This window comes from Falco biarmicus, chromosome 11, assembly GCF_023638135.1.
Source record: "Falco biarmicus isolate bFalBia1 chromosome 11, bFalBia1.pri, whole genome shotgun sequence".
Lineage (NCBI taxonomy): Eukaryota > Metazoa > Chordata > Aves > Falconiformes > Falconidae > Falco > Falco biarmicus.
This window is the reverse complement of record NC_079298.1, coordinates 37,241,960-37,267,426: the sequence shown is the minus strand read 5'-3', so window position 1 is coordinate 37,267,426 and position 25,467 is coordinate 37,241,960. Positions and strand designations below refer to the sequence as shown.

At 36.9% G+C, this 25,467-nt stretch overlaps 1 long non-coding RNA gene across 16 annotated transcripts in view; it reads left to right on the top strand.

Moving 5' to 3' along the window:
* LOC130156614 (uncharacterized) overlaps positions 1–11,414 on the top strand; it is a 64,534-nt gene extending 53,120 nt beyond the window's left edge. For 10 of the 16 annotated variants that reach the window (XR_008824504.1, XR_008824503.1, XR_008824502.1 and 7 more), the window contains 4 exons: positions 6,961–9,626; positions 10,292–10,364; positions 10,445–10,516; positions 10,601–11,414. This is a non-coding gene — a long non-coding RNA (uncharacterized LOC130156614). Of the gene's footprint in view, positions 1–6,298; positions 6,367–6,960; positions 9,627–10,291; positions 10,365–10,444; positions 10,517–10,600 lie in introns of all 16 variants that reach the window. The other 6 variants (XR_008824508.1, XR_008824509.1, XR_008824510.1 and 3 more) reach the window with 3 other exon arrangements.
* Positions 11,415–25,467: the final 14,053 nt, after the last annotated feature.

Sequence of the window (25,467 nt, the reverse complement as noted above, 5' to 3'; positions counted from 1 at the left end):
TATATACATCATAAGATGTACTTTTATTTAATAATTTAAAATATATTTTATACGTATATTTCTCAAATAGCAAAGGTGAAATTACAGTTCTGGAGGAAAAAAGTGACCAGGATTTGTCACTCTTACTGCCTCATTAAATGGATTCTGTATATTAGAGAAGAATCTTGACCTCAGAAACCATTTGTCTTCAAATTTCCTTCAAGTTTTTGCCCTAGGAGAAATGGGGCAAATTGTTAATTATTTCGGCTGCCCTTTATTCTTCCTCACTTCACTGTGTCTTACATTATATTAGCAGTGCTGTGAACAGTGTATGATAATAATACTGAGCTCTTACGCAAGACACTCAGACTAGACCTTCATATCCCAATTAAGCATGATCTGCATTTCACAAAAATAAAAATAACTTCCAGAGACATGAACAGACTGGTTATATTCTTTCTTTGGTCATATCATATTCTTACTTCCAGCCCATTTACTACCTTATTTCTTCCTCAGTGTCATATTCCATGTCCCACAGCATTAAGGGACAGTATTTGGAACCTTAAATCAGTTACAATGAATGGGATGAGGTCAGCCATCAGATCCATGGGACCGGCAAGATTAGAACATATTTAGCCCAAGTCCAAGTGCAGTGCCCTATTCAGACAGCTATGCTGCCTGCTAGTTATCAAGTTGAATTGAAAACAAGAGTTATATTAAAAGACAGCAGGATCATTATTTCTCCCTTCTGCCCACCTCCTCAAGTGCCCGAGGTCATTTTCCACAACAAAAATGAAAGCCCGTCTTGGAAGTGTTTTTGTGCTAAACAGCAGTGGTTAATTTCTTGCAACTAATTAGTTATTCAAGTGAAAGTATAATGATCCTCCAACATGATTGAAAGTGCTTCAACTGAGTTTCCTGCTAACAGCATATTTCTAGAAATAACACAATAAATCAGCAGGGTTATGGAAATCTTTAAACAAAGCAAGTCTACGACAGGAACCCATTAAAGATATAGCCATGTAATATTTATGTACCTAGCTGACTTATGCTTTTAACCTAGCACTTTCAGCTATAGCTTTTTAGCACCTGGGTCGCATTCACTAAGAATGAAATTCATCCTATCCGCTAAAAGCCAGCATAATGTCTCTGTATTAGGTGTTTGGAGTATAGAGTTACCATAGGACTTAAGTGATGGAGCCTTCCCACCAAATGGAATTTCATCCAGATTTTTCTAAAGAAAAATACAGACAAAACACCTTTAAGCAGCACAGAAATTTTAATGTGAGCCTCAAACTCCCTTAGCAAGAAAATCAGTGGGTACCTAAACAAGAAAGGTTTCATAAGCTCAAGGAGGTATTGATGCAGAAAAAAAACTTCACAGAAGAGCTGATGTCACCTACGATTGTCCAGATTATGATTTGTTGATTAGGAGTCGTTACTGAGATGGTAACAACATATCTCCAAAGATTTTTACAGAAACTGCTAACTACATAAAATGCCATCCACTTACTCCAAAAATTATTAATCCATTACAAGTTGTGTGTTTAAAAGTATTAAATACTGTAGCATAGAAAAATGTTTTGATTACGTTTGAGCCTTCTGGATGTTACAGATGTACAAATCTGATCCCCTCAAATCTCCAAAACAAAGAGACATTTCTCTTTCTTCCATCACATTGAACTATATCTGCATGTGTGTTTACATGCATTTTTAAAACACACATATGCGTATTTGAAGCAGAAGGAATGGTTTAATAATCCCCACTTAATTTGACTATACATGCTTTCCCTCCTCCCACTCACTCATTTACTCCATTGCCAATCTCCCAGTCTTCCCACAGATTTGAGACAATTTGTATTCATAAACCTGTTTCAGTCAAGATCCCAAACATTATTTCCTGGCCTACCCTTCCGTACTGCAGCAGATGGCAGCAAGAAGGGAAACATCACCACTGTGGGGCTGCAAAAGGGAAACCTCAGGAAGGGAAGTAAGAACTGCAGTGTCCTGGGACTCTGGGAGGCAGGAGGAAGCAAGAGGGTTATAAGAAATCATCAGCAGAGGGGGACTGAAGGACAGAGAAAAGGAGACCAAACATCACTCCCACTTCCCAATAAAATCATCTTTATTCTCACCATCGTTTTTTGGGCCAATGACCACTTTCAACCCACACTCACTTTCTGCTGGAAAAATAAATTAGGAGTCCAGATTAATTTTGTCAATAGAAAGTTTAAAGTGGTCACTGGAGCGCAAAGAGCTTTTTAAAAGGCAGCTGAGCCTAACAGGAACAAGGAGGAGGATGTTGAGAAAGTCACAAAACTACAGGAAGATTAAAGACATTAAGGGTGCACCTTTTTTCAACAATAAAGATAATAACGGTTATAAACAGTTCCTGCAATCTTGTTTCTATTTATTGTGGGCTATTTTTCTTTAGAAGAATATGCATTACTTAAAAATACCTTTGCCAGGGCAGAAAATAAGTAGTTTGTGTGTGTTGGTCTTTATAAAAACAAAAAGAAGAACAAAAAAGACTAAACAAACTAGGCATTTGCTCCCCGAGTACATGGGATTATACTTCGCATTTGTGCTGTAAATCATTGGATACAAGTAATTGTACGGCAACAGGGTTTGCTATGCTAAATATTTAAACTGTGTGCCCAGTCCCTTCAAAGTCTGAGCTTACTCTGTGTTCAGAGCTTTGTAGGGTTGAGTCAATAGCATATTTGTTTTGAATGGTTGTTCCTAGATAGCTAACTAAACTCCAGAACTTGTTTACATCATTTAACATGCCTAAAAGCTTAGCTCAAGACACTAAGAAAACCAAAAAACCCCAAGCAAGCAGAAAAATACAGTTCTTTAGAATGGACTCTGCTGTTGAAAATAAATTACACCACCAAAAGGCAAAAAGAATGTTTGGCCAGCTGTGGACCAAAACCTAGTTTTGTTTCTAAACTGAAGCAATGACTGGCATAAAAAAAATTTCAAGGAATTTCCTCTTCTCCCTGAAGATGCTGTGAGCCTTTCTACTATGCCAGAGTGCATGTTATAGTGATTGCAAGATAGGTGTGTCTTGTGGGTCCTAAGCAGTAACCTTTATTCATCAGAACATACAAAATGTGATGGAGAGTCAAAATGAAGAAAATCAGGCAATTCCATCAATCCTATGTCCTTTGTTCCTAGCTTAGCAGTACCTTCAAGCTCTAGTAGGCAGATGTGACATCAGCTGTTTAGCAAGTGCCCTTCTACTATTTTCTTAATTTGTACCAACACCTCAAGAGCAAGATTTCTCTAACATTTACACCCAGACACCCATGGAGAGTTCAGCATACTCTCAGAATGGTATTTGAGGTCTAACTTCTGTAAAGTATGGCAATATTTTCAGAAACAAAGATGAAACATAGCCTCTCATCTGTTTCAAATTACACATGAAAAATACTGAGTATGTTAGCAACAAATAGATTTGCATGCAAAAATTTCACAAAGAAAAAAAATACAAGAATGCCAAAATACAAGAACAGCAAAGGAAATAATGCAAACAGGTGATGATTTATCATCCTTACGCATTTTCAGAATCACATTTCTAACTGAATGTTGTCTGCCTCTAATTAATATCCAGTACTTTGAAAAAGAATCATATTTTTCATATCTACATGCTATCTAGAAAGCTCCTAATGCTTAATCTGAAAGCAGACAGAATTCAGAAAGGTGTCTCTTCCACTGAAGACACAATTTCCCCTCTAAGGGCCTGGGGCAGTGTGCCTCAAATGCTAATAGCTTGAGTTGTGTGCAATAACCCTATATTGTTTACATAGCACTTCACATGTTCAAAGCACTATGAGATATCAGCCATCACTACACTTTTATGAGGCTGTATTACCCACTAAACATTAGGATTCAAATGACTTGCTCTTGATCAAAAGGAACTTTGTGTAGCAGGACCATAATTATTTGAATTTGGTAATTCTCACAGTCCATTCTTATGGTGACTCAGAAAGAAGAGGGGGATGGGATATTAAAGCCAGTTGCAAATGCACTCTGCTCTGGCAGTGAGATACAGACACATGGAGAATCCCTAAACTAATTTGCACTCAAACAGCACCTTCTCTGGTAACTTCCAAAAATAATTAAAAATCAAAAGCACAAACTAAACGAAACACTTTAAAGAGCCCCCAAAAATGTTTTCCTGAATATATGTGTTTTATATAGTCACTGTGAAGAACCCAAGAGACAACATGTGAACTGTACTGAAATACTCCAGAAATCCGAAGATAGGGAATTCCCATTCATTTGAGGCAGTTAGCTTTGCCTGGAACCAAGGAGAATAGTAGACAAGTTAAAAGTAATCAGCCCATCTCCTGCAGATAAAGAACCGCAATCTAGTCTCTAACACTTGACTACAGTAGGACTCAACTTCTAGAAATACAGAATATTTTTAGTCTCCATCTTTATACATACTTTGATTCTATGAAAATTCTGTTGCTATGCTGACATTTGTAAGTCTAGCTTCCAAATATCAAGTCTATATTCCCATAAAGTAAATACAAAATACAAAGGAGATGTTGAAAGATAATGAATCCACAGTCTTGGTACACATGACAACCAAATAAATGTTTGACATAAATGCCTAACGGGACACATCTGAAAATTCTTCTCTTTATAGCTGAAAACATTTCATGCAAAAATACAGAGATTGAAGACAGAGCAAGAAAATTATCCTCTGCCTTTCCATCCAGCTCCCATCATACCATACAATGTTGTCTTTTCCACATCTTACATTTTAACTTGTAGGGTCTTGGTTTCCACACATACCATATGTTTTCTGAGCACAGCTTCACAGTTACTTGCCTTAGAATCTTGCCTGCAGGATCACATGGGAAATAGATCATAGAACTAAGACAAAAATGTCGGCTGCTACACACAATCCAGATTCATGAAATAAGAAAAGGATGCCTGTTTAAGGCTATCACAGGAAAGGGGAGGGTAAGAAATTCCCTTCAAAGGCAGTAACGAGTACAGAGAATTGCTAACAGAACCTCTTGTGTTTTAGCTGAGTTGATCACGTTGCTCTTAATACTTCCCCCTCTATTGTACAACTTCTATTTGACATTTTCTGGGTATAGGCCACACAAAACTATGCCAGACTGTGTTTGCAGTTTCTACTGTTTTGACTTACATTGCCTGAAAAGTTAAATTACTGAAATATTTCACAAAATATTAAAGTTTAAGCATAATGTCAGTAGTGAGCATTACTTCATGGATATTAATGTAAAAAGCAGTTACTATACTCCATCTACTGATCTAAAGAACAGATGTTTGCATATGATTTATGGACACTGAAATATGTGCATATCTTCCATAAATAGTAATGTGTTCCAGTAACAAAGAGTGGAGAGTTGTCATCCAAAAGGCTGGGAAACTGCAGGCAGTATTAGAATTTTTTCACCAATTTCTTGGCTTCAAATAAAAAGCAAAGCTTATAGGTCCAGTGCCGCAATCCTATTATGTTGGAAAACTCTTACAATTTCAAACAGGACTAACAATGTGAAGAAATAAATTGCAGAGTCAGGCCTAATAGGTCAGATATAGAAGTCGATTTAGAACACATGAATGCATATATGATTTGTTAAATAAGAGAAACTATTTATATTGATTGAGGTACATAAGTCTAAAGCAGTAAACAAAAAGCCAATATTGCCGTTGGTATTTTAAAATTAAATTTTGTTTTGGAAGAGTCTTTAATATCAAAATTTAACAAAATATTAATCAGGTAAAATTCTAATGGGCAGAGCATAGTTTGGAACTCTGCAATTAATTTTTTTCTGAAAGTGCAATCAAATGTTTGATTGAGCTAATATCACTACTGCTCCTCACATTTGTTCTGTTCCTAAATCAGCTTGGCTAATCAACATCCCACCTCATAGCCTCTGTTGTAGAGTTTACTTTCACCAGCACAGTCAATTTTTGGACGGAAAACTTACTAAAAAACATAGTCAAAGGATACAAGCACATGAACTAGCATACTTGGAGATTTCCTAGTTTCCAACAGAACTCTGATTGGACTCAATGAACTACAGATTGTTCTGTGATGGCTACACGTGTCAAACAAGTTTTGATTTAGTTTAAGAAACTGTCTTGTGGTTATTTCATCTCAAAAAATGATTTCTGGCGTGCCAAGGTATTTTCCACCTCTTATTTCATGAGCAAGAACCAGGATGATTCTGCATAACTTTAGATTTCTTCATACCAAAATGTACGAGACAGCAGCCTTGTAGAATGCAGAATTTAAACAAGACAATCACAATTTTCCCTCCTGTCTCAGGCTGGCATGCACTAGTGCTTCAAGATGTTATGCAGCTGCTACTTTTCCCTAGAGATGGCTGTATTCCAGTAAATGGTGAAATATTCCCTAAAACATTTTTTTCCCCACAGAGGTTTACAAAGATGTTTCCATAGGTTGAATACAACATAAAAACATTGTGATCGTTTAGTTGGATTTCTCGAAAAACATTGGCCTTAGAGTTACTGCATTAGTAATTAGGAGCCAATGCTATACTCCAACACACTGCAGAAACAACTGCATTTACTGTTTGTAGAATACGTTGAGAGTCTTAGATTACAACAAAGGTTATTTGATTCTGTTCTTGCCATGAATCCTTTTCATTTTGTCAGAAAAAGGACTTCCTCTTGATAGCTGTATATTTGTACTTTCAGCATATAATTCAAAGTCATCCAAGAATAAATTGAATCTCTAATAACTACAGTCAGCTGGATTTAATTCCTTCTGGTGGAAGCACAGCAGTGTCAGTACTTACTGAGATTTAGTATTATTGCTAATTTATTGCAGGTAAAATGTCAATACAACATGAAAAATTGTCATTTGAGAAAGGTTTAATAAAAAAAAGAGGAACACAAAATACAAAAAAAAACAGAAAAGGTGATAAGAACTGATAACTGATCATTCTACTTAACTTTTTTTTACAGATAAACATCCAGGTGCCAGCTGGTGTAAACACAGATGCCACTGACGTCAATGGAGCTGTGTCAGTTTACACTAGCTGAGAATCTGATCCCAAGTGTGTTAGTGCCATTTTTAGATACTGCCACTGGAATTCACTTTTGCAGCTCAATTAAAAATACATTCACACACTGCATTTCTTCCTGTTCCCAAGTGTATAACTGGAAGCCTGGTGACAGACTGTGGGAGAGGGCAAGTGGGAGATGGAAGTAGCCAACAACTGTATCCATGAGATAACTCTGCAATATGAGTATTAACACTATTGTTCTGCTGTCTTCCTTTCATACAAATGAGTATTTGCCTTCAAAAAGTCTTAACTCCACCTTCCAGTAACAATTCACTGCCAGCAAAAGAAGAAAGATTGTTAGCCATGCAGAGTATCTACCATATAAATATGTTAACATACTGTTTTAATTAGTGCACAATCTGAATTGTTTTAATGCATCGTTAGGGAAATTCTCTAAAATCATAAGAAACCCCCAAACCCAAGATCTGTGTATTCACTTAAGTATTCGTTCCTAACTAATCTGACTGCTGTACAAGCAGCAAGACTGTTAAAAGTACTAAACCAGCTGCTTCAAGTAGCCTGCAAGCCAGACCTGTCTGATATGTATCACTTGTATTTCATCGAGCATTTCTGTGGGAGAGGGAGAAGGAAGAAAGGAAGAGGTGGGGCAGTAAGCAGGGCAGGGCAGTACCTCACAGCTTCAGCCACCGTTCCGAGTAGGGAGAGAAAGCTTTTATTGTTGTGTTACATAAGGCAGCTGTTAAGCATGGCAGTACTGCATAACAGTTGCAAGTACTAGCCAGTATGGTTAAGGTTAGTCTTTTGATTGAAGATACCAAGGTCAAGATAGAAAGGCTAACTAATTAGAACCAAAGATGCAGTTCACATAGCATTGAAGTAATTGTCTGTTTGTGCAGCACAACACCCGTATCTTCAATTTAGGTCAGACCATCAAGAGGAGGAAAAGGACTGAAGACTGAAGATGAGATGCTCTACTTCACACAGTTGCCCTCTGGAAGGACTGGCAAAGATAGTCACTTAAATTAAGTACAGGTCATCAGGCAAGATATCTAATCTATTCCTAAAACAGGCAGCTCTAGAAGTCCAAATCCCTATGGCCTTTACAACAACACAATGAACTACTTCCTCATGTACCTCTGTCAATTCACGTTAGGTTCCAATTTTTTTAAAAGCGGTATTTCATGTACACCATGACCCTATTGCTCATAGCAAGGAAAGTGCTTTGGTTTATTTATGACCTACTAACCTTAAATAAAAAAAACATACATTTAATCTGAATGTTCACATAAGCCTTCAGATCTGAAATGAAATTTAAAATAAAACTGGCATTTGTAGCAGCTAGCTAAGCCCAGTAAGGGATTAAAAAAAAAAAATTAAAACCAGATGAGAGAAGATGAAAGCATTTTTACCCTGCATAACCTGCACACATCAGGAATCAGGGCTAGAGCTCAGGAATACTCTTGTGTTTTTGTACTTACAAGTCTCAGCCCGTTTCAAGAGAGGCTAAGGTAACCAATGAAATGCTGAGGGTTTTCGGTTATGGGGGTGGGGAAGGAATAATAATAATAACCTGTGAAAGTAATTCCTTCTAAGATGCAATCTGCCTAGCTGCAAGTTCTACGTAGCTCCTATCCTCCCCTTATACCCCATCATAACTGCCAGGTATCAGCCAGGCAAGACTCCACATTGAAATATGAAGTGACAGACGGAAGCAGGGTATAAAAGCACAGGAATAAATACTGAAATAAGTGGCACACAGAAAGAAAACTTGTAATAGGGAGGACGTTAAATATGAGTAACCCTAAACCATAAACTCTATTCATTTGTCTAGAACAATGTCGAACAGATGCACAAAAGACTACTGAGTTGGAGAGCCTTATTCTCTCATCATTCATGGTGGTGTAAGGAACTCCTTTCATAACATCCATGGAATTAAACTGTGGAAAAGCCAGTACAAAAAATAATCAGTCTTCAGAACTACTGTATTGGCAGCAAACATCACATGCTGCTGTGTCGGGGTGGGGCGAGGTGTGGACTGCCACATTTGGTTAGAATTCAGATATATTAATAATCACAGTGGCCTTCCTAAACAAAAAACATCTATCTAAAGGAGAAAATTAGTTGATTCTGTTATTGCCTAGTTCTCTAATAAGCTATATTAATGACTCTGTCCTTTAGATATATCTGATAGAAAATACGGTTGAGTTAAATGATGTAATAGATACCTCTACATGCAGAGCAATTACGTGAAAGAAACATCTAGGACAAAGTCCTTGTCATGGTGTTTGTTCACAAAATAAATACAGGCAGCACACTTATGACCTGCAGTCTTTTGGTGCTGGTTCCATTTGCACAAGTACAAACAAATTCAACAAAAAACCCCCCAACATTTATAAAGATTTTTAAAATAATCAGAAATGGATGAGAGAACATAAGACATCTCTTACCAAAGGACAAGGTAAACAAAAATTTATAGAAGCTAATGAATCAGTCATATAATTTCAGCACAGCAAGCTAGGAGTGGACCTAGCAAAAAAGAATTCAAACCAGCTGAGCTGCAAGACCACCGTTTGCAAGAGAATTCTTCTCACAAATACAATTAAGGTAAAATTCCTAGGTTACTATGTTTTGCTTTCTGATACAGCCTCTAAATCCCCTTCCCCCTACGATGAAAATTGCAACCTAACACTTTTTTTTCAATTTTTTATTTATCTTAAGAATGAGGACAATCTAGTTGTAAAGCTGAAAAGATTAGGAAAAGTGTTGTGCTACTGTGGAAATTTCTGAGTAAGCACTTTACTATGTGATGATCAAGTTCTGGATATGTACAGCATGCTTCCACCTAAAAATATATGAAAAAAAAAGTAGGTCATCAAGCCCTGATATATATATTCACGTTATTTCCTCCTGAAAGTTATTATAACAGGTTCTGCATATATGACAATTTGTATGGGGGAAAAAAAAGGCCTTCCATCTCCAAGACATTTGTTGAGAAATTAGCCTTCTTAAAAGAAAATGCATTTTCATCAATCCTAAGCAAGTTTAAAACCAATTGAACCATGTCACCAAAATAAATTTTACTCAATTGGGCAATCTATAATTAGCAACACAGATTCACAAACTCTTAGCCAACACTGTTTGTATACAGGATCTTGTGTTTTAGTTTGCTGTGAAGTTCAGTTCTGTGAAGTAACAGACAACATTAATCCACTTGTGCCTGGATACCCAACCTATATTATTAAAGCTTGAATAATCTTTTCTTTTCATAGAAAGAAGCTTGGAAAACTGACAGCTCCATGCACAAAGACTGAAATAGGATGGGCAGAGAAAGGTGTGGTGTCGGTAAGAGAAAAATATCTGAAGTTGCAACATGTGTGATTAAAATCTTTGTGTGAATTTTGATTTTCCCCCCCTCCTTTCAGACATTTGAGGATGCTGGCAAGTCAATGGAGTTCTGTTGTAGTGGTTGCTTCAGTGAACATTCAACGCTGTCGGTGAGTTTGGAATTAAAGTGAAAACCATCGACCGTTGATTGTACCCTCCAGCTAACCATCCTCCTCCTTACTTCATGCTTTCAGGCCTTAACACCGAAGATAGCAACCTAACCACCACATGATGTTTCTCTCCCACCCTGCCAAGCTTTACAAAAAAAGGTCACAATCAACATTCATTGCTGTCGGTGGGTTTAACTATGTGGACAAGCTCACTGAACAATGAATGCAACTGTGGCCCCACATTTTACAGTTGCTGTTGGGAGGAACATCAGCTCTGAAAGCAGTAGTGAGAAGCAAACACTTCTTATAAGCCACATTTTTGTGGTCAGAAAAATAGTTGGGGATATTCACTTTTTGCTTGCTTGTTTGTAGGTGTTTAACTTAGCTGCTTAGAAACAAAAGTATCATTGCCTTTTTCTGGAATATTGTCCTCCCAGGGTTCAGCATCATTGAGACCATAAAATTCTTATTCAGTATGTACGTGCAAACAAATAACAATACAGGAAGTTTTGTGTATATCCATTCCTAAGTTCTCTGCGTGTAAGAGGAAAGAATATTTAAATCTCATTTTAACTAGTCACTGTGGAATAGTTTTAAAAAAAATTCTTCTATACTTGTCTCAAGAAAAACAAATGGGAGCCCGAGGTATGGATAAAATGTTTTATCAAAGATAATTTTGCATCAAACTGATTTCAAGCAGTTTAAATAAATGATAGTAGACAACAAATACTATTACATTTGCCTTTTTGTAGGCATCTGAAAGATCACAGAGAAATATATATCCAGAAATAATAATGAATCAGTAGTTAAATTTTAAAATTACTGTAAACTTTGGATACCTGTGTAAAGTTCAGTATTGCTGGTAGTAATGAGAAAATAAAAGTGTAAATAAAGCTCACAGCTTTGTCCTTATTTCCTTACAACTCTTTATTAACCTGGTCAGACACACAGAATGACTAGTCTACATTTCTCACATCATACAGTCATCCAAGGTAAGTTCAGCCTTCAGACTTAGTGCAACTCCAATATTCTACAGTAGAAATTGCTTCCAAAGGTTAGGTAATCACACAGCATTCATTTGTTCCTCCTTATAATGGGGCATCCATTAATAATATTTTAGTCTGATTATTTACAGTGTCCCTAGCATATCAGTTACACAACAGTCATCTTGTGTACTGTGCTTGTTTTATCCATGTTCCACCTTGTAGCAACTGAACAGGATATAAGCATCAAAGCTATCAGGGGAGGATACATCTGTAGTTGCTTCGAACTTTGTGCTACCTGTCTACTTAAATGATAAAAATATGTTTCAATCATGAAAGCGATCAATCCTCAATCCTATATGAGACTGATATTTGGGGGGGGGGGGGGGGGGGGGGGTAGTTCCTTCAAAGATATAACCACACCAAAATTTAATCCTGGAATTGTTTGGACTTTACTTAAAATTGATGTTTGGAAAGATTATATTTTTTCATTGCAACATTTACTACAGACCCCCCCACAAGGTCTATTGCTTGCTGAATACTACTGTGGTCAGAGACAGAAAAGTAAAGTATCAAAAAGAAGGGTTACTATGGATCTATGACTTCTCAGCAGCACTGTTCAGAGAAAAGCCTGTACCTTTAAGTTTACTTATTTCTACAAAAACGGGAACTTGAATTACTACCAGATTATATATTTTAGATAGATGAAGATCATTAAAAGCAGGACTCAAAGGTATATCTTCTATTTAGGATAAACTTTCAAATTAAGCTCTAGCTAGTACGTTTCTTGCAACAGCATGTGCCAAGGTTGCTTATTGGAACCCAAAAATCAGGTTTATTTCTTTCATAGTCATTTCATACACTCACTAGATATGAAACAGCAACAATTCATACCTTACTAGAAGAGTGTGCAGAAACCTCAGCTGGCACTGACCTGGGCACAGATAATCAGTCCACACCCATTACAAATATAAAACAAGTATTTTCACCCAGACTGCAAGTTTTTACTGATTTCTGAAGAACAGACTCTGCAGAAATAGTCTCTTTTAAATGGTTCCTAGTATAAAGTTTATCGGTAATTTTAGCAACATCATGGTTTTATAGAGAGATAGAAAAATATCTTCTTCATGTACAGATATATAATATTTCATACAACTTAACTAGAAGTCGGCTTCTATAGACTAGTAATTTACAAGATGTTTATTAGCAAAACCATACCATTATTCCATGCTGCACAAGAGATGCTGGCTCTCACACATCTTTTCTTATGCTGTAAAGCCACAGAACAATCCCATTTTGGTAACAGTAGCTGTGAAATATTTTGGAAAGGTTTCATGGTCATTTTCATGGTTTTTTGTTAATATGATACATATGTCCTCGGTGCAATGCCCACAGGTCACAGAGACATTCTAGAAAATTGCTTCTCAGCGTCGTTGTAAATAATTCACTCACCGCAATATTTTTAGGTCAAGCATATCAAAGTTGCAGTAAACATGATGGACCTTGACATAATAGGAACACTAGTTTTACAGCAGTAGAGGAGAAGAAATATACTTTCTATACACGAGAGATCACTTGCTGTTCCCCAGTGTTGTGCTTGAAGACAGCAGAGGTGGTACTAACTTCGGAGTTGTTGGGTCATGGGCTTTTGTTTGGGTTTTTTGTTTGTTTGTTTTTACTTACCTCCAAACATTCACCTTTATTTCCTGACTTCTGGCATAAAATGGGTCAAAACATCCAACTCAACAGTTTCTGCATTGTCTATAACTTGCATTTAGCAAGTAGAGAAAAACTCTTGGTTTTACCTCTAAAACTACAAGTCAAATAATTCCTACAGCAGAAGTAGTCTGGATATTCAGGACCAAAGGAGGATGAATATTAGACTCACTTTTTTTGGCACAGCCGAACACCAGCACACTAACACCTCTTACTTTACAGACGAAGTGACATACAGTAAGTTAAAACAGTTAAGAGTAGTCTATAATTGAACTGGAAGCAGTAGCTAGGTGATCTTGGACTCCAGTCATGTGTTTTTTTCAGGAAAAAAGAATGATCCTGCAATCCCGAATTTTCCCTAACACAAACACCATGTTTTTCTTGCTGACCACCCTCTTTTTTTTTTTTATTAATCTTTATTACTTGCCAGAGTTACAATGAAAACCAATTTTTTTTAAAAGCATTTGCATGGTGACATACACGCCAGATTAATTTTTGTATCTTTCCCTTTCTTTTATTTAGGTTTGCATAATTTTGTCTTCACTTTTTTCAGTCTTCTTGTGCATCCACTTAAAGTATGTCCAGAAATAGACGGCATTCCAAGCAGCCCAACCAAGGCTAGCTGAAATAGTCTGATGCCTCCTTATTTTACAAGCGATCACTGATCCTGTTCAGCCAAAAATAGCATTTGTAATGGCACCACACAGTTGACACTTTTAAATTTATCTAACATTATTCCACAGATACATAAGTGTCCACAGTTCATTCCTATTTTGCAATAGATTATTTCATCTCCTTGAAATGTGGCACTTGCCATTTTTTGAACTTAGGGAAATCTTTTTTTTTTTTTCAAAATATAGCTCCTCCTCCCCCACTTCAGAAAAATCACTAAGATTTTGAAACTTAGAAGCCATAGCAGCATATGTAGTAGTAGGAGTGAACTCTGCATACGAGCAGAAGCCTATTGTGATTACTTCAAGTACTTAAACTTGACATTCCATTTCATTTTCCCCATATTATATTAATTTTAAATGTACAGCCTGCAAAAGGGGCAAAAGAATAAATACAAAACCACCAAGTTTTTAATGAGTTTAAAAGCAATCCCTCATATATAAATGAGGTGTATCTTCAAGATAACATGAGAACCATTAACGCATTTGCCATTTGTCACTATTGAGAGATATTGAAGATACTGCCATGTATTTTAAGCAAACAATTTCTAGAGTGCAGTTACAAAAGTTAACAACTGTCCAATAAGAAACATTAGAATTATTTTACATTATAACTATTTTACATTATTGCATCCTCATTCTTTGTTCATATATTAAGCATAATGGTTAACCACCCCCCTTCTGCTGTCTGCATCCAAAATGTATTTACAAACTCAGTATTTACATTGCCATGTTAGAGCCTTCATTTCATAACAGCCAGTAATCACAAACTAAATACACAAATATGTCCAACAAATACATTTAAGATAAGGTTTAAGTTTAGGAAGTATTGATCTGAGGAGGAAAGAGCAAGTATTCAAATTGCACAGCTTCCAAATACAGCTCTTACCAAATAACTGACAGAATTGTCCAATTTCCACATCTGCTTGCTATGAAATTGCCTTCACATTGTCACTAGACCCAAAAATAGTCTCCTCCCTCCTTCTCCTAGGTTTGTATTTGAACTGAGGCCAAAAACTTAAGGAGAGCTTCAGGTGCAGAAGCTGTAATCCACACAAGCCATGAATTACAACAGAAACTTTGCCTATATTCCACAGTAAATGAGAAAAATACCCTAACTCTGCAGCTAGCATATACACCCACACTACATATTCTGACCTTTCCTGATTTTGTTTCATGAAATACAGCAGCTTCAAGCTAGCTCTAAAAGTTTTAATGACACTTTAACAAAGCCACTTCAGAATCACAGAGTCATCACTGAATCTATGGCTTGGAAGGGAACTTAAAGATCATGTAGTTCCAACCCCGCTGCCATGGGCAGGGACACCATCTACTAGACTGGGTTGCTCAAAGCCACATCTTATTCTTTAACCTCTCTTAAGTTTGCAAATAGATTATTGTGAGACCAGATGATATAAGTTATATTTTGTGTGGTGTTTTTTGTTATGTTTCTTTAATAATTGTTATTTTCTCTGATAGAAATCTCACACTAGATCATTATGATGAAAAGCAAGTCTAAAATGGACCATATACCACAATTCTAGGATAACAGTATTCAGAAGATTCAGATACCAGGTCAGGCAAAGATACAAGATAGCTGGAAAGTGACATTCACCTGGCCATTAAGATAGTGGAAGTTTCACTTTGCACTCAAGATAAACAATTGTAGTTTAGACAAATGACAGCATCACCTATGGGTAACTGCAAGTTATTCCAATAACCGTGCTATTAAGCTATTTGATTGCATGGATCTATTATTTAGTAATTAAATAGTTAAAATATTTTATCGTAGACATTTTGAAACACTGAAGCAAAAAGAAATACAAAAATATTAATTTTAGCTAGTGAGAGCTGAGTTCAGGTGGTTGCCCTTAAAAGTCAACATCACCATCTGATGTGCAAAACATTCCTAATTATCATAAAGTACACCCCGTGCTAGTTACTGTGTTTGTCTCAGAATAATGAACCATGATAAGCCTGGAGTTCATGACAATAGATTTACATTTAAATGCCATCCAGTTCACTGTCTCAGTATCAATATGCTGCTGGTTAAGACACTGACAGACATGATGAAATTACTGCATCCACTGTCCTGCAGACTAGGGAGGCCACAAACTGCTAGAGGGATACCAAAATTAAGGAGAACTTTCAGAGATTCAGGATTTAACTGTTGAAGGCAACAGTGAAAAACCCAGTACTTTAAAGAGAGAAGCCAGCTGTTGCCTACAGAATACCTTAAAGGAAGTCTTTGTAACCTCTCCAAGAAGATATCTGTACATCCCCAAAACAATTGTGGGAGATCATTCCAGAATTTCATGTGGATCATGGTTTGCTAACTGATGAATTCAGGTTCTCTGCAGGTTTTAGTCAACATACTTTTATTGATTTCAGTGGAATTATGCCAATTTGTACAAGCTGAAGATTTGGCAATCCAACACACAAGAGAGATGTAGAAGTATGGTCCTACACATACTACACTAAATAAAAACGCAGTCAGAGGTAAATGTCACTGGGGGGGGGGGGGAGGGGCAGAGAGGGGGATAACAAAAGAACATGTACTTGGAAAACCACATGTACCTACCTGTCCTACCTACAGAGAGCATTTCTGCCCACAGACAAATTGTGGGTGGTCCTGGACAACCAGCACTTGGAAGCCCAACTACTCCGTTTGTGCAGATTACCACTTTGCAGGTACAAATAAGGAGCTTCAGAACACAACAGGCAGGAGAGTATTTTGGGACATCACACCCACATTATGATAATCTGGCCTTTGCCACCACATGACAGTCTCCTTCACTTCATGAAGCCTGAGGTATGTGGGTGGGAAAGAGCTCACAGCATATTTTTGTCTGATGATGGCTCCCACAGCACAAGTGTACATACTTGAAGCAATGGAAGCTTGTTTCCTCTCTCTCCCTTCATATTGTGTGTTTTACAGCATTTCCCATTGGTTTTGGTGCAGACTTAGTAAAACTAAGCCATGGATTGGTTGCATTTGAGAAAAAAAAAGTTGAAAAAAAACATTATCATATAATTTAAAATACCTTCTGTCACAATATCCAGGAGTCTCTTCAGCTGGGATGCCTGTTGGCACCCCTTTCTGGCCTAGAACTACATATTGACTTCAGATATGTACCAGCCTTCACAAGAGAGGACTTATGTTCTGCAAGATTTTAGGCGTTGCAGGTACCTGTACAAACACTTGTAACTGTTGAGTGGAAGTGCCTTCTGGAACTGGATGACATGCATCAAGAGTAAGATAAACAAACCACAGGTCTGACCAAAGTGAATGCCATAAACTGACTGTTAAGAGTCCATTCTAAAAAAAAAAAAACCAAACCCAAAATAACAAAAAACCAAACACACACCACAACCCACACACCAAAAAACCCTTCCTTTTCCCCTGACTCCATGGCTACACCACCCATTCCATCAATGTCTTTGTGAATGCAGACAGGCACCCAAGACACTTCATACCTGGGGGACAGGGGGAGGGAAAAAAAAGAAAAAAACCACCCCCAAACATTAGGCTTCCTTCTTCCTTGTAGAGGCTGTTATCTGTGTGGGAACTTGATTTCCTCATTAAACTTTGTGCTGAGATTTTGGAGACACTACTGTATCGCTAATCAGTCAGGAGCATTGCTCTGGAATAGTCAAGTCTGAGACATGCATACCCACACAGATATTTTTTTTTTTCTTTGCTAGACCTTATACAGCTGGTTTTGACCTGTCCAGTGCTAGTGGTTCCTCTCTACTTAGATGGGGTACCTGAGCTATATTCTGCTGAAAGAGAAGCCTTCCTGCCTTATATATTTTCTATAAGGACACTCTCAGATTAGCTCAGTATACCCATGACAAAAATATTTGCCAAGAGGATATACTGGCTTTTGCTGAACTGAAGCTGGACAGTAATTCAATAAAGTGCCTACAAATAAGAGACCATGTTTTAAGGACTTTTTGTAGTCATTAAAATTAAATAGACTTCTGCTATCTTGCTACAAGAAATGAATTGGTATATGTCACACCTACAGAAAATCCTGACTTGGGTCTCCAAATAAATAAGATTAAATTAGCAATTTGCTGCTCCTGAGCTTACAGAGCACTGGTACCCACTATCCTCCTCATAGCAGGAAGAGCCGCAGCTTCAGCAGGCCCTCCAAACTTGTTGAGCAATAAAGTTGGTGTCTCCACATTGCACAGACAAGACTGGTAGGTTCTTGAGCTGACTGCTTTTTATGTACCTTTATCATCATCAGAAAGTGTAACAGTCAGTGTTAACATGAACACAGAGCCTGCAGTTACAAGCACAGAATAATGCAATATGTGCTTTGCTCTATGTTCACTTTAAGTGTTGGCTGCAACATTTTATCAGTTCTTTTTAAAATAAGGTTGCTCACTAACTGCTTTCCAAGCTTCCACATATGTATCATTTCCATCAGCTACACATGTAAAATTGCAAGCAATGGGAACACACACACGCACGCAGCCTGATGGCATGCATAGAAGGTAAAGCTGTCACCAGATGGCGTTTTTCAGTTTTGTGCAGCCAGATATTCAGAAGCAGCATCTAAATTTTGAATGCTTCACTTTTTCCTTTTTCTTTTTTTTTTAATACTCCCAAAACACAGCATTTGCTCCTAGAAATAACTGTTGTGATATTTTGTGGATAAACCTCTAACAGCTCATTTTGCATGACTACATACCTAGACTATAAGAACCCTAAATTAGTAATTGGGTAGAGACTGCTCAAAAACTCAGTCTGTGATGTCAATAAATAAACTTTTTGTGAATATATTTTGAGTCAGCCCTAACAGTAGCAAAAATAAGTAGGTTGCATGGTCCTTTCCTACAGGGAAATGTTGCCAAAAATATATAACTGTCACTTTTCATCTTCAGAATAATGTTAGCTAATGAAAAAAATATTCACAATGAGCAATTATGTCTTCAGCTTTCATGTCATTTTACATCATTGCACCATCAGCCATGCTCAAAAGCTTAGAGGCAACGTTCTAGGTCAGTGACTTTAGCAGACAATATTTGCTGTTTGGTAATTAAATGAGATACACTTTAAATAACCAGATTCTGAAACAGACAGCCACTTACAGACACATGACCAAATACATCACCAGCACTGTTGACACTGGATGAAGAAAATCATATATGTTAGCAATCATTAACTATCACTGAGGGTTATAAATTTAAGGATTATGATATTAAGAATAAGTGGATCAGGAAATCACTGCAGAGAAAAATCTTTAAGATGTAGCTAACAGCCAGACTGAAGGACTGACCTACTTTTCATCACCAAGTTTTATTTATACGTGTATAGAATTTTTCTTCTGTTATGATTATCAAAATAACTTCTCCTACCAAGAAAACTCTCAACTATTAATAAAACTAAATAGAGAATGAACTACTGCAGTGGGTGCTCAGCTCTTAATAAGGTTTAGCCTGCATCTCATGCAAATAGCCACAAGTGCTGTTTCAGATAAAACTTTAAACAGCAAAACAGAGAAGTTAATTTTCGTTCTATCATGAAATTTGTGGATAAATTATCTACTATCATGACTTAAAACTGGAATTTTTAAAAAAACTACTTCATATCAAACATGGCTTAGAGGCAACTGCTGCATAATAAGTATATATGTTTGCTATTTTTTCAAATCTTGCATTTTGAATTTAATATTTTAAGTCAGAAAAAGATCTGATAGGTGTTATAAGGTATGTTCTTTGTAAAAACAGTTCTCATAACTCTTCAAGTGACAAATAAACCTTCAAAAAACCCCACCAAACTAAACAATTTAGAGAGGTACTGTAAATAAAAAATAATTTGGCCTTCATTTTGGGTGTGTTTTAGGAGTGATATTAATGGATCAAGGCACGTAAATGCTAACAAAGCACAGAAAGAACACAACTTCAAGCTGGAGTCTAAGTCACAGAAGTGCTTCCATAGCAGAGACTATTGGGGTTCCACTGTTTTGGGTGTCCTGTCTTTAGCCCACCCACAAGGTTCAGCTCAGAGTTTTCATTAGCTTAACTCCCCTGCCACCTTGCCCACAATCAGCAATCAAGTGAAAGTCCTTAATTTGCAACAACCACGCAAAAAGGTCCAATTTTAAAATCCCATTTTGTCTTTTCTTCTAAAGCCTGACCTTTGGCCCTTTATTTCAAGATAGACACAAGCTACAGGGCACAATCAATAGTCACAGATTATTAAAATAACCTGTTCACCTAACTGTGCCTGTAAAGACATTGAAGCCCACCCTACATGCTAAAGATGACACAATATAATTGTAGCATTGTCATATTTCTAAAGTACTGAGCTGGAAATTAATCTTAATGTTTGCAGGTATCGCTTTGGCTGAAACACATGGAAAAACTGGCTTCAAGAATGAGGAAAACCCAGCCCTCTACACGTATATTTCTGACTATTATAAAACGAGCTTGAACAAGGGGTTTCTGTGTCCCTTCCTGTGCCAGGGGTAGAGTTTGCAGTGGTGTCACACTCAGCTGCCAGCAGGTGTTGCAGTGGGTGGCTGTGTAAAGGATCTATTCAGTGAACTCTCTCACTCTAGCTATGTGCTCTTTACGGCAAGAAAAACAGAGAAAACAAAGAGGCTGTTATGCTTTAACTTCAAAGTCTTCATACCCCCAAGCTTCAGCTCTGTACCTCAGGCAGTGCAGCCAAGAGAGGCAGCACAGTCTCAGGTAAGGATATTTTTCTGCTCCAATAACCTAGTCACTGTAATACTTACAAAAGAGATTAGATTTAATAAAAAAGTAATCTTGGTATAGGCACAATGATAGCAGAAGGTCCCCTGACATTTGTCATTTGACCAACAATAAGTTTTATTCTTAAGCTTTCCAAGTACACAGGAGGTTTTTTTCTGAAAGGTCATAGAGGAATTCTAAGTTTATTGACAAGTGCCACAAGAATCAATGCACAAGAAGTTAGGAAATATCAGTCTTCCCAGTTTACAGTTCCTGTTGGAGTTATTCTTCAGTTGCACCAATTGACTCTTCATCAAGGGTAAAGCTTTTAGAAGATCCTTAAATTCTGTGTGAAATACTTATTTTGTTAGTCTAATTAAAGGTATTACTATGTATAATTACTATGTCTGTCCCCAGTGGCACTTCACATCATAAATAACAGATGTAAAATGTACTCCTATTGGGACAAGTGCTAGTATCAATTCTTCTTATGGTATCTCTTCAACCATTACATCACCTCACCATTCTTTTTGATTTGGTGGGGTTTTTTGGTGTGTGGGTTTGGGTTTTTTGGTTTGTTTTTTTTTTTTGGGGGGGGGGGGGGGAGTGGGGGTGGTGAAAAATAATAATAGTTTGGGATAATTAAATCTACTAAAACTTCATGGATCCATATGAAGCAATAATCATTTTGAGATGTATTCACCTTACCATAACGTAGAATGAAATTGTTAAGCGTTGTATAAAAGTCCTCAGTACCAAATTTCTGAAATTTAATTGCATGGGACCAGTCCAAGATAAAATTACAACTTTAAACATGCATTCAAAAGTTTGTAAGACTTTAATATTAGTGCATGAAAGATTTGGAAAAAAACATGAGTTTGGTCTTCCAGCCCAAGCTTCAGAGGTATTCAGACTATAGACTTGGATTAATCCACCTACTTCAGAATTCATAAGTGTATATTATTTCAGTGGGAAGGAGAGAGGTTGTGACTATACCATTGAATTCTCTTTTCAGAGCCATACAGATGCTACATTACAAGATCAAAATATGTGTGTGCTTAAAATGTTAATTCAGCTGCCCAAGACTAAGGCAGTTGCCTAATATCTCTTAGCTGCAGATCATCGACTCAACATCTATGTCTGGCTGTTACTCACTCCTCACTCACAAGGTTTCAGTAGTGTTAATGAGGTATGATCCAACACAGCAACTATATGAGCAACAAAAAATTCTAATAAGAGTTTTCCCCTTTATTCTGTACATATACAATGTATATACTTGTGTTTTCATCTAAACCAATTCTACTTTGTCCTACATTTTAAAAGAATATGGCATTTTGAAACCATAAGGGAATTTGAGAAGTCACATCAAGTCCATTTCATTCTTCATTCTATGATGTAGCTGTATTATTTATATACAAATATAATTTATATAAATAAATATATATAAATATATAAATATATATACACACACATATATGTATAAAGCCTGTAATATCTTTCTGGGAAAAAGTTTTTCTCTTCCTATATGGAAGAAGTTTTTATATCTTAAGATATTCCCGTCATTTTTCTTGTCTTATACCAATGCACTCAGATTCTTCCAGTGTAGACATCTGATAATTTTCAAGGATCTTTTTAGGTTCTCCACATTTTTGCATCTGGCATATCCAAGATTTTATTATGCAATTTGGACAATGCTTTACTACTGCTGACTACAGCAGATACACCTTCCAACCATTTCCTCAATTTCCCCAATATATTTGCAGCCCCCTTTTTCCCCAGTTTAATTCTTCTTGTTAAGCAAGTGAACATGCTCAGGTTCAACCCCACGTTATTAGTGAAGCTGTTGAATAGTCTCAGACATGGGACAGAACCTTGCATACCACCGTTCAAAAGCTTTTCCTTTTGAGAGCTAATTACTGACTACTACCTTGAACCTTACTAACACAAGGATAAGAGTTACTGCTTCTCCATTTTCTGCAAGTCCTATTATCCCATTGAAATGGAAATTAATTTGGCAGTTTGCTTCTTACAGATCTGTAGCGACTCTCATTCTCATCACATTTCAAGAGCTTTTAAAATGTTGGATCATTTATTCCAATATTGATTCAAGGAATTTAACTTCAACCAGCAGACTAACAATTCTGTGACTCCTCTTACCGTGTTCCCAGTTCTTAAAGATTGGAAAGGTTGTTTCTCTTTCCAGCCATCATCTGTCCTCCACAAAGAGTTTAGATCTTTCCTTGGAAGCACATCTTTCAGGCATTTTTTCCAGGAAAAATTTGGGAGACAAACTAGAGAGTTTTACAGTTGATTGACACGGTAAGCGCAGGACACTTGGCAGTAAAAGAGAAAAATTACTTGAGCAGAAGTATACCAGAACTGAAGAAAAACTTGTAGGCAAAAATACATGACCTAGTTTCTCAGTACAGACCAACAGTAAAATGGAACAAGTGACATTTAGTATGGTGTGAGCCTGAAGGAAGGCATCATTGCTGATCTTAGGTAGCCTTGCTTTGGGACAGCAGGAATCTGCTTGAGTGATTTGAGCACTCTGGACACTGATGATGCAGTTGGATGACAGTGGGGATTAATTCAGGTAGAAATGGTAGAAGGAAGAAGCTTGGTCAGGATGAAGGAAGTGTAGTACTGACAGATAGAAAAGAACACTCCATAGACAGATTCCAGTGAGAAAAAGTTTGGAAAGGTTGTGTAAAATGAAATCTTTAAGAAAAAAAGCTGTAAGAAAGAAAATACAGAAGCATCAGATGGTGTCTTAGTATAGATCAAAATATAATTCAGCAAGAGGAGGTGAGACATTTTGCAGGAATGGGGAAAACAAGTCAACAAATGTATCAGAAAAAGGAACATGCAATAAATGGCATACAGCTGTCACAGCCCTCTTCCTGCTCACTTCCCTATTTGATAACAGCCCTTTGCAACCAATAATCCCTTTGACAGTTCAAAAAAACCTACATACTGACATCCAGTTGGGCTTACCTCTGCATGGATACTTCTATGAAACTAGACATCCACCTTTCCCAGACCACATGATTTTCTAAGTTAGCAATATGGCTGAGCTGTCTTGCTGTGTCTGAAGTCAGATGTTGAAATGGAGTCCACTGTGAAGATGGGTTTATACTGGGTCACCAACTGGTGATATTTAGGATATAATTTGCCTTACTCCCTTACTCACAGATTAAGAGTTCTGTCCTACTACCAAATAATACTTTATTTGTGGAGAAGTGGGAATGTAGCACATGGAAGAACCTTTGCTAGCTCACTTTCAAAATACATTTTCCTATTTTAGTATAGCAATAGGAACTGAGAGTTAAAAGGATCAAACAGATAATTAAAGTTTTCTTGTTTAACTACTGGGTTTCTTCCCCTCTTTGTGGGTATTTTTCTAATTGAAGGGTTTACTCGTGTTGAAGAAAAATAGTGTCTCAGAAATGCATTGTGAATTCTGGCAAATCAATATTAGTCCTTCTGTAGACAGATCCAGGACAAAATCCTTAAACGGTTCATTGCTCTATTTATTGAAATGTTTGTTGGGTTTTTTTCTGAGTGGATTTTTTGAAGATGAACATCCCATTCCTGCCAGCAAGCTTGGGCAGCTATGCCCATGCACAGCTCCTAATTCAACATCTTACAGTGCAGTTGTCTGCACTGCCACATCAAAACAAAGAATCCAAATTCTCGTTCCCCAGCTTGCTTAATCAAGATTTTCTCATTTGTGTGTTAAGAAATAAGTGACTTTTTGGACTGCAACTGTAGTAATTATTGATGTTCACAAGGTAGACTCCTCATAGCAACTCTTTACTTTGTGATTTTATATGCACAAGAGGATTGGCCTCATACAGAAAGCATAGCCTATGAAACCTCAGTGGCTTTAGACACACTGCAGTAGTACCTGGAAAAATTCTTTCATCCTCTTGAAATACTATTTGAAGTTGATTCGTCCTATGACATTAGAAGTCAGACTGCTGTTGCTTTCTGCTTCAAAACTTAGCAAGAGCATAGGAACAATGAAGGCATTTGTGATATTCTTGCAAGTGGCAAAAACTTTTCCAGGAGTTAATTTTTTCATCTCAGTTTTCTTTTCTTTGAGAAAACTTTTTTTCCCCAAACTGTTAGAGTTCATAAAAAAAAAATCTTCTTGCTTCCAGCAAACTTATGTTCTACTTTCATCTAGAAAGGCATAAATATGTTGAGCCAAAACCATGGTATTCACCACTATTTGAAACAATCTGTGTAGCTCTTTTACGTCCCTATTTGCAGAGTCCCCGACAAAATTCAGTACAGCAACCACAGGACTAGTCTCTCCAACTGTCCACACACATCATCCTCTAGGTAAACAGAGCAATATATAGCAACAGTCTGGAGTCTTTTATGACTGGGATCAAAATAGCTCCAACTAGCATGTGCGAATATTGCCTTTATCATCTAACCAACTGAGGTTCCAAAATTAGAATTACAGTGGGTATTTCTGCTGATCTGAAAGATTTAACATCTCTTTCTCATAAAAAATTCTATTTGAAGTAAAAAATTAATGCCACCAAATCTAGTATTACTGTACACAATATAGGGAAGAGACAGTCATTTGGTATCTCAATAAATCTTTAAAAAGACCATTGAGCCAAAAAATTCAATTCCCACCAATGAGACACTGGGGAAAATTAAAATAAGGTTGTATGACAGGTTCATTCTTGTATCATTTGATATGGACAGATCTTATATTCAATGCAACTCAAGCTTAGAAATCATTCTTCTTTCAGATTGCATCTTGATGAATATAACAGTTAAACACGCAATAAACCAGCCAAAAGCATTTAGTATAACAACTGGACTTCCCTGCCCACCTCCCTATAAA